Genomic DNA, 17,052 nt, shown 5'->3' with positions numbered 1-17,052 from the left:
AGAGTCATCTATTGAAATGTCAAAAAAGTCATAAAAATATTGACAGCTTATGGTGCTGGCAAAAATCCTATTTTGCATATCCGTGAATGTAATGTATTTTAAGCAAGTAGACATTTAGTTTTTTTATTCAGTGAAATAAAAAAACAAGGGGAAAAAGTGAATATGTGTAAAAATATATTTTGACCTTTTTATATCTCACAGTTCTGACTTTTTCTCTGAAGTTTTATTAATTTTATTTAATTTATTTAATTTCATTTAATTTCATTTAAAATTTAATTTAATTTAATTTCATTTAATTGTTATTAAAATAATTTAATTTAATAAAAAATATATATTATTTAATTTCATTTAATTTTGTTTTGCCATGGACTAATAATTAATCTTTAACAAAATCGAACAATTTGTGCATTTTATATATATATATATATATATATATATATATATATATATATATTTGGTAGAAACCCATTTTAAATTATACAGTGAGGTCAATAAGTATTTGATCACCCTGTGATTTTGCAAGTTCTCTTACTTAGAAATCATGGAGGGGTCTACAATTTTCAACATAGGTGCATTTCCACTGTGAGAGACAGAATCTAAAAATAAAAATCCGGAAATCACATTGTATGATTTTTTAACAATTTATTTGTGAATTACTGTGTCAAATAAGTATTTGATCACTTGAGTCAAAAAATAATAATATTTGGTACAAAATCCTTTGTTAACAATTACAGAGGTCAAACGATTCCTGTAGTTCTTTACCAGGTTTGCACACACTGCAGGAGGGATTTTGGTCCACTCCTCCATTGCAACACAGAGTTTCAGCTCCCTCCAAAGATTTTCTATTGGATTTAGGTCTGGAGACTGGCTAGGCCACTCCAGAACCGTGATATGCTTCTTACGGAGCCACTCCTTGGTTTTTCTGGCTGTGTGCTTTGGGTCATTATCATGTTGGAAGACCCAGCAATGACCCATCTTTTATGCTCTGACTGAGGGAATGAGGTTTTTGCCCAATATGTCACAATACATGGCCCCGTTCATCCTCTCCTTAATACAGTGCAGTCGTCCTGTCCCCTGTGCAGAAAAAACACCCCAGAGCATGATGCCTCCAGCCCCATGCTTCACTGTAGGTATGGTATTATTGGGATGATACTCATCATTCTTCTTCCTCCAAACACGGCGAATGGAGTTAAGACCAAAAAGTTCTGGTCTCATTTTTGGTCTCATCTGACCACAGGACTTTCTCCAATGACTCCTCTGGATCATCCAGATGGTCCCTGGCAAACTTCAGACGGGCCTGGACATGGGCTGACTTAAGCAGGGGAACCTTCCGTGCGATGCAAGATTTTAAACCATGACGTCTTAGTGTATTACTGATAGTAGCCTTGGAAACGATGGTCCCAGCTCTCTTCACGGCATTGACCAGCTCCTCACGTGTAGTTCTGGGCTGATTCTTCACCATTCTTAGCATCATTGATCATCGAGGAGAGATCTTCCGTGGGACCCCAGTCCGAGGGACATTGACAGTCATCATTAGCCTCTTCCATTTTCTGACAATTGCTCCAACATTTGTTCTTTTTTCACCAAGCTGCTTGGCAATTGCCCCGTAGCCCTTTCCAGCTTTGTGAAGGTCAACAATTTTGTCTCTTGTGTCTTTTGACAGCTCTTTGGTTTTGCCCATGTTGCTACTTAGACTTTGGCTGATTGTGGGGTGCACAGGTGTCTTTATGACAGCTAACGACCTCAAACAGGTGCTACTAATAAAGTAATTCACAAAAAAATTGTTAAAAAATTATACAATGTGATTTCCGGATTTTTATTTTTAGATTCTCTCTCTCACATTGGAAATGCACCTATGCTGAAAATTGTAGACCCCTCCATGACTTCCAAGTAAGAGAACTTGCAAAATCACAGGGTGATCAAATACTTATTGACCTCACTGTATATGTGAATAATAATAATATAGTACTGTTAGCATCATCATTAAAAGTGATCATCTTAAATTAATTTCTGTGATAATGTTGGAAACACTTTATATTAGGGAGCACTATTCACTACATATTAATGCATGACCATGTTCTAGATCCCTTAACCTTACCCCATACAGAAACTACTACAACAATTGCATTACTTACTATCAGCAAGCAGCAAATTAGGAGTTTATTGAGGGAAAAATTAATAGTAAATACAATATGTGTTCCCCAAAGTGTCACCAGAATGTTGCTGTTTTAAAAACAAATGGTCAGATTTTAAATTAATCTTTATATCTTAAGAATGAGGTGGCTGAAGAATCAGGTTTCTCTTTTCTTATGCTTGCATAAGCCTTTTCTCTCACATGAGACTGTTTAGTTCAGGTTTTTATGGTGTTCGGAGCTTCGATCCGTCTCTTTAGCCGAAATGACTGTAGTGTTTGCATGCGCTGATGAGCCTGTAGCATTAGCGATGCAAACTGTAGAAAGTGTTTAAGTGATTTATAGCATCTAAACCGCAAGGAGGGTAATACGTTCTGACAGAAGCACTTTATCAAGTCTGTATCAATATTATTTGGAGAGAGAGTGAGTGGGAGAGAGGCACAGTGTATTTGTGTCTCTTGTTTTCTCTATGGAGTTGTAATGCATAGCATGATTAATGTGTGTGTGTTTGTGTGTGCATTCACATTCAACCTGCGGAACTTCAGTGAGCTGAAAGCGGAGAAAAAGAGAAAGCAAGACAGTGAAAAAAAGTGCAATAATGTGTGGGTGTGTGTGTGTTTGAGAGTCAGCGGCTCGTTGGTGAGGAACCTAACCATGACGTTTCCTCCAAGGTTTCCAGCATCTTCCAATTGATCAAGATACAAAGGAAATCAATATATATATATATCTACTCATGCGCTCATCATTTCTGCTGCAGCTCAGTTGTTCTTCTTTTCGTATTCATCTGTCAGCTTTTTGAAACCCTGAGTCATAGAAGTTTTACTCAAAGAGGAGAGGAGGCATAGGCCTACAGTGACTTGCGAAAGTATTCATACCCCTTCATTTTTTTCATATTTTGTTATGTTGCTACCTTATGTTAAACTGGTTTTATTTACTTATTTTTTCCACATCAATCTACACTCCATACACCATAATGGCAAAGCCATTACAGGTTTTTAACATCTTTTCAAATGTATTAAAAATAAAATACTTAAATGATTCCATTGCTTAAGTATTCATATCTGGGACAGTTGAAATTTAGCTCAGGAGCATTCATATTGCTTGTAGATGTTACTACACTTTGAGTGAAATCAACCTGTGGCAAATTCAATTGAATGGGTATGATTTGGAAAGGCACACACCTCTCAATAAAATGTCTAACAACTGAAAATGCATATCAAAGCAAAAACCAAGCCCTGAGGTCAAAAGAACTGCCTGTAGGGTTTAGAAACCGTTAGTTCAGAAAAGATTCTGCTTCACTGAATGTTCACAGAAGCATGTAGTCTCTGTTACCCTAAATGGAAGAAGTTTGAAACAACCAGGACTCGTCCTATAACTGGCCTCCTCCAAACTGAGCAATTTATGGAGAAGGGCTTTAGTTAGACTGTGATCAAGAACCTGATGGTCACTCTAGTTGAGCTCCATGATCATACTGTATATGCAGATGGGAGAAACCTACAGAAGGACAAACATCAGTGCAACACTCCACTGATCTGGGCTTTATGGTGGTGTGGCAAGACTCAATTCTCTACTCACACATGAAAGACACGTGAAGACACATGAAAACACACATGAAATTTGGGGAAAAAAAACACTCTAGAGACCCTTAGACTGTGAGAAACAAGATTATCTGGTCTGATTAACCTCATTTCTAAGCATCATGTTTGAAGGAAACTAGGCACTGCTCATCGTCTGCAGAGTACCACCCCAAAAGAAAGTGTGGTGGTAGCAGCCTCATGCTGTGGGGTTGTTTTTCAGTAGCAGGGAAAGAGGAACTCAGAAAAGCACAATGCACTGAAATATTGAGATTTTGATTCCAGAGCATTCAGAACCTCAGACTTTGCAGAAGGTTCACCTCCCAACAGGTCAATGACCCTAAGCATACAGCAAGAGTGGATAATAGACAACACTGTGAATGTCCTTCAGTGGCCCAGCCAGAGCCTGGGTTTAAACCCAATCAAACATTTCTGGAGAAACCTGAAAATGTGTGTCTGCCCCCATTCAAGTTGACAAAGCTTGAGGGGTGAAGAGGTGAGGAGAAAAATGGCAGATAATTGCCAAATGCTGATGTGCAAAGATTTGAGGCTGTAAAGGTGCCTCAGCTAAGTACTGAGTTAAGGGTATGAATACTTATGCAATGTACTTATTTCAGCTTTTAATAAATGTACAAAGTTGTGACAGTTCTGTTTTTGCTTTGTCATTATGGTGTATGGAGCATTTAAGATTGATATGGGGGGAAACAATAATTTAAAGCAGTTTAACATAAGGCAGGAAAGGTGGAAAAAAAATGAAGGAGTATGAATACTTTCGCAAGGCACTGTATATATGAACTGAACAAAACTCCTTTTCAGCGAGGACTTATCTAAATGCTTCTGATTGGCTCAAAATAATCAAGTGTGATTGGCTATAATCCCCATCACTGCAAAAATAACGCATAAAAAGCAGCCTGATGCAACGCACGCAGATAGAAATGTAATTCTGCGTAATGTAATTCACATTTCATCGCAACAGCCATAATACTATTGATTCATTGATTGGCAGTGATTGAGGCCAGTGGTAAGAGACAAAAGATGAGCCTGCAGAACCAATGAGAAGTGTTGTCAATCTCAGCGAATGAACTATAAGGAAAGAATAAAGGGAAGACAGAGCAAAGCTTGAAGAAAGAGAGAGATGGGATCATTACTGAAAGACATAAGAGATTGTGGAGAGCAAAAGAAAAGTTCACTGTTTTAATGTCAGACCCTTTTGAGATCATAAGGTATGCTTAGAATAATTTAATCCTATTATGCTCTTTCATGTAGTGATATGTCAAATAGACGTCTATTAGATGTTTTTAAGATGTTTATGATTTAGAATATATGTAAAACTGAAATCTTACAGACATCTGTCAGATGTTTGTACACAGCAGATGCTTTCCAGATTAAGCAGTCTTTAACAGACATCTTGCAGACGTATGTGTGCTGTCTGTTTTTTTGTTAATGTTGGTAATAAAAAATGCAGTTGTTCATTCATGTTAGTTCAATAAAAAAAAAATATCAGTTAACTTTGACTAGGAGTAATAAATGCTGTTGGAGTATTGTTCATTGTTAACTTAGACCAAACAGACACTGTAGGTAGATCAAAATATTCAACCTGACAGTGACTTTACATTAAAACAGAATAAAAAAAATAAAAAAAATAATGATAACAATTTTTAATATATTCTTAGTACTTAAATAATTATAAAATAATTCTGTATAATGCTTATGTAATTATAAAATAAGGAAAATAACTATAACATTTTTTTTTAAGGATGCACATTATTATCAGACCGATATCGGGCGATAATGGCTTTAAAAGTAAATATCGGCATCTGCCTGAAATTAAAAATTATGCTAATATCAGGAATAACTCACAGCGGCAGCTTCCCCCTGGTTCCTAATGGCCTTTCTGTAAGGAGTTTTATTTCTCTAGGGGGCACTGTTGGCCTACTTCTAATAAAATGAAAGTAAAATACACAAATAACATTTAGAGAGTGCTTTCTATTAAATAAATCAGTAGCTGGTGTTATAAAATCATGAGTACGTTTTGATTTAAAGGTCAGAAGCTATAGCTTACGTGAATAAAAAAAATGAATAAAAAATTCACAAACATGACACTTGTAAAGCTTCAATGTACTTGCTTATAATTTCCACACAAAAGAGACTTGGTGTTGTTTCCAAACAAAAGGAAATATAACAGTATCAACATGGCTATCATCCAAAATGAGTTGAAAAATATCGGCATATCAGATATCTGCAAAAATCAAATATCGTGTATCCCTAGTATTTTTTAATAATTATATATAATGGAAGGAATAATTACATTTTTAAATTAGTTGATTTGTCTGTTCCAATTCCAAGGAGACTGGGAGGCCATTGTTGAACCACATGCACATTTTAGGTTAAAGCAAGTAAAATAATCAAGACACCTTTTCCACAATGTTTTTTCACTACTTGAACAAAGAAATGACATTTAATCATTTTCATTGACATGCACCAATGCTTGATAAAAATGGTAATTTTACCTGTTTTTTCTTTTCTTTTTCTTTTTTAAAGTTTTTTAATTAAAAAATGTCATACAAAGACTTTCGTAAGCATTTTTGAGTGATGACACACTGTATCATTGTTTAACGGAAATGAATCAAACTTACTAACTCCAGTGGCATTTTTGAATGAGTGAACCATTAAATCATGTCTCTAACTCTCCTACTCCCACGTCACGAGATGAGGAGGAATCGCAAAATTAGTCTAATGACACATTCATTATGAAACTTAATGAGCAAATAAAAAGCACATTAAAATCATTGTGCTGTTTACAAAGTGGCTTCATTTGATATCAAAAGCTGGACTTGTTACAGCTTAACGTAGTGAAATAAAAGCACTTCAGCACAGAACAAGCGATTAACAGGTGGCTTCAATTCATAATACCCTGATGATGTGAAGAATGCAGGTTTTGGTGAACATATTCCAACATTTCTGCACTGCCAAACTCTGATGGCTGAATCTGACACCAAGGACATTAACTGATTTCTATGTGTGTGTGTGTGTGTGTGTGTAAGTCATTAGTTCACTTGGCAAAACAAGACAAATCTCATTGATCACTGGACAGAAGTTAGCCAGAAGCTATAAACACCTCTCATGCAATTAACATGTAGAAAAGGAAGCTGCCAAATAACTAATATGTCTACATGAAAACCTTCAAAAAAAGCCCCAAAAATATGTCAGAAAATATTGGAAGGAGGTACATTCAAGTCATTGTATAAATAGCATTTTGTTATGTTCAAAAATAAATAAATAAATACAATAAAGTATAGATCCAGACATAAACAATAAGTTTCATGTCGCTGAAAGATTTGACCCAGCAAAATTTCTGACTTAATAAAAACACACAGTGATCTCTAAAAGAGTCATATGTGTCATGGAAGGAAAAAGCCGAACCAGAGCAGAATGATTCCTCTCATTTAGCCAGCATCTGCTCTCTGGTTTTGCAGTGAAAAGGAGCATCATTCATAGCCAGGTCAGTGTAAACGAAACCCCCAGCGGCTGGTGAAAAATCCCTGAATCCCGTCTCCACAGCGGAGGAGCTATTTAGGTGCAGCTCCGTGCCACGGCTGTCCTGTGTGTTGCTCCTAACTAAAACAAATGGGCCTTTATTCCCGGCCTTCCTCTGCTAGCTCAGCTGTAGGGCGCTAAACGAGACGCCACAAAAGCGCAGACAAAGATGTATTTCCTGCACGGACAGCAGAATCCCGATATATCCGGCAAACAAAAGCATCCGTGGAAATCTGTTGTGTGAAGCAACATTGGCACGATTCGGTCTCTGTAGGTTTGATCGGAGTGTTCGCTTCTTCTAGGAACTAGAAATCGTTTAGTTGTAATGATTCTTACATAACGCAGAAGCTCCACTAATTACTTGTGACCTTGCTTTGGTGAGCATGATATCTATATCTGCTTCAAAGACCACATACAGAAGATATATGGTGGAGACATTGCTGTATTTGACACATTCATGCGAATGTTTTGTCAATAACAGCTCAGCATTTATCATTTAATAGTCAATGCCACATATGAGCATAAGTGAATATAGATTCTGATGTGCTTTATGATGGTAGTCATGTCAACAGACAAAACAACCAACCAGACTGAAATGCAGAAATGTAATTTTAACTAGATTTGAAGCCACATAGATATGGTTTTTCAAATGTTCAAATTGTTTTCAGGAGAAGGCTTGTCTGACTGAAGTGATGATACTGAATACAAAAAAATACACAAGTCACAGTTAAAGGCACAATATGTAAGATTTTCGTAATAAAATAGGCCTAACTAAAAACCACTTGCACAGTGTGATATATTTCATGCAGTTGTGTACTTACACTATCCTAAAAGTTCCCTAGGATTTGTAAATCCAGAGAAATTCCAGTCAGAGGCGTCCAGATGAGTCATCGCTGACTCCAGAATTCTTCTTGTAGTCTCCAGTGTTTGTTTTCCGGATGCTATGATGTCACAACATGGTCCATTAGAATATCATTCAAATAAATCCCGCCTACGGAAATTCGAATCGTTGGCAGGTGGGGAGGGATGAGGTCAGGGATTCGCCTAACTTTAGCGATGTAGCATGGGTGGGCAGGGCAGCTTGTATAAATGCAAGCATTGACTAAAGTGTCTGCAAACTGCTCTGGTGGCCGTGCTGGAGCCGCACCAGTGACGTGTGCGGTATAGAGGGTCGAAAGACATGCAGAGCTGCGGCTGATGTAAACACAAGCATTGACTAGAGTGACGATCATCGGTTAGCGCGTCGGAGCTGCGCCATAGACCTGTGCAGTGTGTGGTAAGAGATTTATTCATCATACAGTGTAGATAGCTTCACTAGCCTTATGCTGGAGCTGGTTTCGGGCATGTAAATAATTAAATACATTAGCACAATAATGATAATATCATGTATCTGCAATCTCGCAGGCTGACGATTGGATCAACACTACTGTAGCGTATTATTTACACACCCTCCATGCATTCTAGGTGTATATGACTTCCTTCTTTCAGACAAATACCATCTGAGTTATATTAAAAATAATCCTAGCACTCCCAAGCTTTAGAACGGCATAGACAAGTGTTTCTCTTCAGTCCAAAACAAGTTGATCCATAATATAAAGTGCCTCACATGGCTCCAGGGGTGTCAGTAAAAGCCTCCTTTAGCGATCCAATGTGTTTTTGTAAGAAACAACATCCATATTTAAAGCGTAAGAATCACTGTAATCTAGCTTGCGCAGTTGTACGCGGAATTTGCTGCTTTGGAAAAGGACGTGGCAGGACTGAAATGCTGTCTAAGCTTTTCGCCCATTGCAACGCAGTGGGACTGCTAACCAGTCGCAACACATTTCGTTTTTCGGAAGGCGGACCTTCATCAAACCCGAAACTAATCGAGCCATTTGTGCCAGCCTGGGGAGAAAGCTATTGTAATAATGTAAGTTATGTGAAAATAATGTGTTTTTCGAACCACCAAGCATGAGAGTATGTTCTACTGCACCCCCAAAACAAAATAAAGACTTTATAAAAGAGCATAATAGGACCCCTTTAATGTAAATCTCTATGTCTGTGACCAGTATTTACTGAGCTTTGATAACTGATGATTGGAGAAATTCAAAAATAGTTAAAAGTTAACTATTGAAAAAAATAGCTCAACATAAGTTCACCAATAAAATATATTGTTTAAATTGTTACTGCCTTGAGTTGTTTTGGAATGAATGGAACATTTTGAGATTCATACTTGGCTTTAATAATTAGAATACTGATTACATTGTTATAAAAAATATAAAATATAAAAGAGATTTCTTTTTTATTTTTTCTGATAGTGTAAGTAGTGTTTATTTTTAAGAATAAAATCGCCATTTTTAAAAAGTCACCATTTTAATACATATCTGATCGGTCAATTGAGTGGTCAAATAATTTTGTAAACCCCGTGGTTTGCTATACATATTCATCATTGCACACGTTCTCCGCAGAGCTTTATCAGTCTCGTTCGTCTTCCAGATCTAGCAGCCACCAGCCCTCAAAAAACACAGTTTGGCCAATAACAGTGAAGGCTTTCTTTATCAAACCCATCTTCTTACATCCTGTAGCGCTCAATGCCATTAATCATCCCCTTCTCATGCCGATGAACAGTACGATTTCAACAGCTTCAACAACACGCACAACTTGAGAAAATCAACATGCACTTGGGCAGATTTTATCAAGGTCATTGGGCTGTTAACGTGGAGGAGTGCAGCGATAAGCCATCTTCTATAAGTTAATTAGCTTTTTATCACACAAAACAAATTACCAAATTGTCAAGCTGCTGGTTTAGGGGGAGCAGAAAGCGTTTTGAGAGAAATACAATAACAGAGAGCAGAAGCGAGGGAATGTCCATTCGGCAGAGGTGACACCGCTGTAATTCAGAGACACTGCTAAATCAGCCGGCTTTATTCTACCTCCATCGGTTCACGGCGGCCCCATGCAAAGTGCACCGTACAGGGGACTTCGCTCGAGCTGCCATACTGATAAGGGAGATTAATGGGGTTGTCGCACCGCTTGGCATGCGATCAGGGTTTGAGCAACCCAAATGTGACTGCTATCGCAGCCATCTGTATCCCTGCACAGCACTGAAGTGGATGAAGCCAAAGGACAAGCCGTCTCGAACTGTACACGCTAAAAAAAACCTCTGAAAGTAGAGTTCAACACCGACTCTGAATGCTCAAGCGCGTAAAATCAAAGAAAATTGTATGGCTTCAGAAAGGAGGGGTCGTGGAATACAGAATACGCCTGCTATTCTGTGTTTTCTGGCAGATATTTGCATGGAAATTACATCTTTTGCCATTGATGTGAATGTGGTGAATGTTTTGCTATCAGTCTGGTAATCTCAGCTGTCCACACTCTCCTTTGTATTTATCGCAGAGATTTCTCCTCAAAAGCAACAGAAATGCTAAATAGAAAATTCAGATGAGAAAACCATCAAAAACACCTTCTTTTTGTAATGTTTTCTATACATTTCCTAAAACCAGTTCAGTCCTGCTTTTGTTTCTCTCATCATTCAGTTTAATCTGGTCAATCATCTTATAGACTTTATGTATATGCATATATTAAAATAAATTAATATTTTTTATTCATCAAATATTTCAAATAAATGCTTGTATTTTTACCTTTCTCTTCATCAGAGAATCCTGAAAAATTAAATGTATCAGTTTCCACAAAAATATTTGGCAGCACAACTGTTGTCAACATTGATAATAATCAGAAATGTTTATTGAGCAGCAAATAAGCATATTATAATGATTTCTGAAGGATCATATGGCACTGAAGACTACACTCTTAAAAATAAAGGTTCTTTATTGGCATCAGTGGTTCTAATGAAGAATATTGAACATCCTTGAAACCTTTCAAATGCAGAAAAGGTTCTTTATAGTCGAAAAAGGTTCTTTAGATTTTTACAATGTTCTTCAAAATGGTTCTTTTAGAAACTGTTCACTGAAAGGTTTGGAACCTTTTGGAACCTTTATTTTTAGGAGTGTAGAGTAATGATGCTGAAAATTCAGTTTTGACCACAGGAAGAAATTATATTTTACAATATATTCACACAGAAAACAGCTATTTTATATTGCAATAATATGTTGTCTGTATTTTTGATCAAATGCAGCCTTGGTAAGACGTAAACACACAGTTTTCCACACAGTTACAATGCAAGCAATGAATGACTCATTGCAATAGTAACCATCTCCTCTAGTGAGCTCTTAACTTCAGAATTGGAAAATGAATTACTGAATCAGTCCGCTGATTGGTTTGGACTTATTTGTGAATGAAATCCGGATTACTAAATTTTGATGTTGGATGGTCTACTGTGTCCTCTGCAAAGATGAAGCTACTCATTAAAATGTACAGTGAAGCCTGAAAACACAGGCTTCTAGTTCTGATTCAAGCTGTATATCCTATAATCAGGTTTCTCATTTCAGCCCAACACTGGTCAAACTACTTTGGTTTGAAGTGTTGGCATTTGGCTATGGTTTTATTAGCTCATATTTGTAGCCTAAATGACTGTTATCTGGATGTAGGTGTTGGCACAGTTATAATTAAAGTGGCAGTTTTCTTCAGTAACAGACAGCAGCAGGTGATTGATGGGCTCGACCTCCACACTCTGTACTGCTGACAGCACCTGCTACCTTTGGCAACTGCAATCTCTGTTTGTCTCTGAGATGAAACATTCCTGATAGATGGTCTTGTTAAGGTACAATGAGCAGATGAAGGCAATTATAACAACATTCTGCATGTTCTCCAGCAATATTAAGAACACAGCAGCTCATTCAGCTGCAGAGAAGGCCTGGCATTCTGGAGACAATCAAGATTGAGTTCAACAGATGGAGTTCTTAAGGCCTAAAAAGAGAAACACTATTTGGGCCCAATGTAAAAACTTGATTTAAAAGGGGTACTATTATGCTCTTTTGGGGGTGCACTAGAACATGCTTGGTGGTTCAAAAAACCCATTATTTTTCACATAATTTACATTATTACAGTAGCTTTCTCCCCATGCCTGGCACAAATGGCTTTTTTAATATAACTCTGATTGTATTCGTCTGAAAGAAGGAAGTCATAAACACCTAGAATGCATGGAGGGTGAGTAAATAATACACTACAGTAGTGTTGGTCCTATCGTCAGCCTGCGAGATTGCAGATACATAATATTATCATTATTGTGCTAATTTATTTAATTATTTACATGCCTGAAACCAGCTCCAGCATAAGGCTAGTGAAGCTATCTACAGTCGTGGCCAAAAGTTTTGAGAATTACATAAGTATTGGAAAATGGAAAAGTTGCTGCTTAAGTTTTCATAATAGCAATTTGCATATACTCCAGAATGTTATGAAGAGTGAGCAGATGAATTGCATAGTCCTTCTTTGCCATGAAAATTAACTTAATCCCGAAAAAAAAAACTTTCCACTACATTTCATTGCTGTCATTAAAGGACCTGCTGAGATCATTTCAGTAATCATCTTGTTAACTCAGGTGAGAATGTTGACGAGCACAAGGCTGGAGATCATTATGTCAGGCTGATTGGGTTAGAATGGCAGGCTTGACATGTTAAAAGGAGGGTAATGCTTGAAATCATTGTTCTTCCATTGTTAACCATGGTGACCTGCAAAGAAACGCGTGCAGCCATCATTGCGTTGCATAAAAATGGTTTCACAGGCAAGGATATTGTGGCTACTGAGATTGCACCTAAATCAACAATTTATAGAATCATCAAGAACTTCAAGGAAAGAGGTTCAATTCTTGTTAAGAAGGCTTCAGGGCGTCCAAGAAAGTCCATCAAGCGCCAGGATCGTCTCCTAAAGAGGATTCAGCTGCGGGATCTGAGTGGCACCAGTGCAGAGCTTGCTCAGGAATGGCAGCAGGCAGGTGTGAGCGCAACTGCACGCACAGTGAGGCGAAGACTTTTGGAAGATGGCCTGGTGTCAAGAAGGGCAGCAAAGAAGCCAATTCTCTCCAAAAAAAAAAAAAAAACCATCAGGGACAGATTGATCTTCTGCAAAAAGTATGGCAAATGGACTGCTGAGGACTGGGGCAAAGTCATATTCTCCGATGAAGCCTCTTTCCGATTGTTTGGGGCATCTGGAAAAAGGCTTGTCCGGAGAAGAAATGGTGAGCGCTACCATCAGTCCTGTGTCATGCCAACAGTAAAGCATCCTGAGACCATTCGTGTGTGGGGTTGCTTCTCATCCAAGGGAGTGGGCTCACTCACAATTTTGCCCAAAAACACAGCCATGAATTAAGAATGGTACCAAAACACCCTCCAACAGCAACTTCTTCCAACAATCCAACAACAGTTTGGTGAAGAGCAATGCATTTTCCAGCACGATGGAGCACCATGCCATAAGGCAAAAGTGATAACTAAGTGGCTCGGGGACCAAAATGTTGAAATTTTGGGTTCATGGCCTGGAAACTCCCCAGATCTTAATCCCATTGAGAACTTGTGGTCAATCCTCAAGAGGCGGGTGGACAAACAAAAATCCACTAATTCTGACAAACTCCAAGAAGTGATTATGAAAGAATGGGTTGCTATCAGTCAGGTTTTGGCCCAGAAGTTGATTGAGAGCATGCCCAGTCGAATTGAAGGGGTCCTGAAAAAGAAGGACCAACACTGCAAATACTGACTCTTTGCATAAATGTCATGTAATTGTCGATAAAAGCCTTTGAAACATATGAAGTGCTTGTAATTATATTTCAGTACATCACAGAAACAACTGAAACAAAGATCTAAAAGCAGTTTTGCAGCAAACTTTGTGAAAACTAATATTTTTGTCATTCTCAAAACTTTTGGCCACAACTGTACACTGTATGATGAATAAATCACTTACCATGCACTGCACGTCTACGTTGCGGCCACTGATGACCGTCACTTTAGTCAATGCTTGTGTTTAATTCAGCCTTAAATTGAATGAGTACATTTTTATAAACCTGGAATTACATTTTTAGGACTTTTCCTTCTTCCCAGTGACCCATAATGTGTCTTTTTCTATATGAAGCTGTATCAGACACATCTGTGTGTTCAGCCATTTCTCTGGCCTCCTTGTCCGGAGCGAAGTCACTGTAAACCCTCATGAATAACTATTAGACTGCAGTAATGAGCCACGTCAGGCCAGACTCTCCCTCCGCTAATCTACATGGCATTTATCAAGGGGAACGGCCTAATGGGGATGTCAGCAGAGACGTGGGATATGGAGGAGGAAGAGGAGGACGACAACGGCGCCACTTTTGGCTTCTGAAAGGCTCAGTGACATAGATGAAGAGCTACGTGAAGATTAGTGATATCTTCAAATGAGAGCTCCGGCTGCTATAGAAGGGAGGAGATTGTAGCTCTTTAATCTGTGCCCTGCTGATCATGTTGTAGTGAGGGCCATGACCACTGAAGCTCTTTGGTCAAAGCAGAAGCAGATTTCAGCTCAATTCAAGCATGTCCACTCAGTCCTACAACTCTCAGACAAAACATCATTGTATTGTGGGATGAAATCAAGCCCCCTATATCTACATTTAAAAATTCAGGTGTAAATATAAGCTTTACATATTTGATCTATCTATCTATCTATCTATCTATCTATCTATCTATCTATCTATCTATCTATCTATCTATCTATGGATTACACAGTTTAAACAAACTATTAAATGAGTCTCCTCATTATAAACAAAGCATTTATTTAATCAAGCTTGAAAAACGGCTCGTTTTGGATCCGAGGGGCAAGGTGACATCACCTGAGAACAATCGTTTGCATAAACACTGCCTTCTCTTCATAGGCTCAAATTACTGGTGTTCAGTCGTTTAACGGTTGATCACTTGATTATGCTGAATGCAAATGTTGCACCAAAAGCAAATAGAGATTACAATCACTGCCGCTATCTTGTCTACACTGGATACTGGATACGTAGTATACAGATTCGCTTTCTGACACAGTCCATGCACCGTCTGTAGGACAAATGGAGTGAAAGAACATTTGCTTTGAGGCGATTGGTTTATGTCTTTGTACCATATCAGAAATCAGAAGGATCTCAGTGTAAGGAAGACTTTATCAGTCTAAAACAAGTCCAATAAAGTGCATCCATCCATAATAAAAAGTGTCTCAAATGGCTCCAGGGGGTGAATAAAGGCCTGCTGTACTGAATCAATGTGTTTTTGTAAAAAAATAAAAATAAATAAAAAATAAAAAATAAATCCATATTTAAAACGCAATATTGACTTTAATTTAGCTTTTGTTAGCTGGTCATACATGGAAGCCGCTCCGGGCGGCGTTGCGCATGTGCCGCTCAGAAGTGACGAATGCGGACGCCCAATGGAGAGACCAAAATAAAACAATGGTCACAAATTACAAGTACAAAATGAGGATTTGTGAATAAAAATGTTGGAGGATTTCTATATAAGCCAAGAGGAGACTGGTTTTCCTTTGCTAAAGTAAGAAAAATTTGCTTCCTTTGCTCCTGTAAACAAATCTTGTTTTTTTGCAAGGCTCACCGGCTCCGCCTGAAGCTGTGTCCGTGACCAGTTGGCACAAGCTAAATTCATTAATTAATTATGAATTAATAAATTAATTAAATTGATTATTATGTTTTAAATATGGATATTGATTTGCTACAAGAGGCCTTTATTCACCCCCCGGAGCTGTGTGAGGCACTTTTTATTATGGATGGATGCACTTTATTGGACTTGTTTTGGACTGATGAAGAGAAACACCCGTCTATGCCATTATATAAAGCTTGGAAGTGCCAGGATAATTTTTAAAGGTGCCATAGAATGGAAAACTGAATTTGCCTTGGCATAGTTAAATAATAACAGTTCAGTACATGGACATGACATACCATGAGTCTTAAACACCATCGTTTCCTCCTTCTTATATAAATCTAGTATTTGCAAAAGACCACCGAAAAATAGGTCAATTCCAACTTTGTTACAGCCGAGATCGTTAATAGTTACGCCTCCAACATTTGCATCGCCCAATCATTGATAACGTCAGCTCATCAGTTAAACAAGGCGAGTCACTCAAGGGACACGGTTAGCTTAATGCTAGCGCTAGCCTGTTACATTGCAATACATAGGATTTCACTTACCACATAAACACACGGATTACTGCGCTGATGATGGTGAATGATGGAGAAATAAATGCCTGATGATGGCGAATGATTTACAGATCTTGAGAATCACTGACGAGCAGCTCAACTTTTGTGGTAAGTACTTGTGTCTCTGCATTGTAACTTTACACAGAGCACATGCATCACAGTATAAGTATCCTGAGACTAAAATGTTGGCGATTCAAAACGGCAGATTCAACAAACCGCATATTAAAAGCGGCTAGAGCTCCTTTTATCCATGTGCCAGTTATTGAGCTCTGTGAAACAGCCAATCAGAGCAGAGCTCATTTGAAGCTTCCAAATAAGGCAAAAACAGAGCCTTTCATACTAGGGGCAAATCCTAGGGTTGTAAATGGACCTGTAAAACCATTTCTGGAGATTTTTTGCCCTTTCCTATGCCACATACCTTCTATGTAGATATCAGAGAACAATTTTAAATATTCTCTCAATGCATTCTATGGAACCTTTAATATAACTCTGATTGCATTTGTCTGAATGAAGGAAGGCATATACACCTAGGATGCCTGTTGGGGTGAGTAAATAATGGGCTAATTTTCATTTTTGGCTGAACTAACCCTTTAAAAACACGTTATTTTTGGGGTCAGAATGAGGGTTGAAAATAATTATTTTATTTCAGTGTGTGTGTGTGTGTGTGTGTGTGTGTGTGTGTGTGTGTGTGTGTGTGTGTGTGTGCGTGCGTGTGTGCACAATACTTTATTAA

The sequence above is a fragment of the Garra rufa genome, chromosome 11 (genome assembly GCF_049309525.1).
Source record: "Garra rufa chromosome 11, GarRuf1.0, whole genome shotgun sequence".
NCBI classification, from domain to species: domain Eukaryota; kingdom Metazoa; phylum Chordata; class Actinopteri; order Cypriniformes; family Cyprinidae; genus Garra; species Garra rufa.
This window is presented reverse-complemented; position numbering follows the sequence as displayed.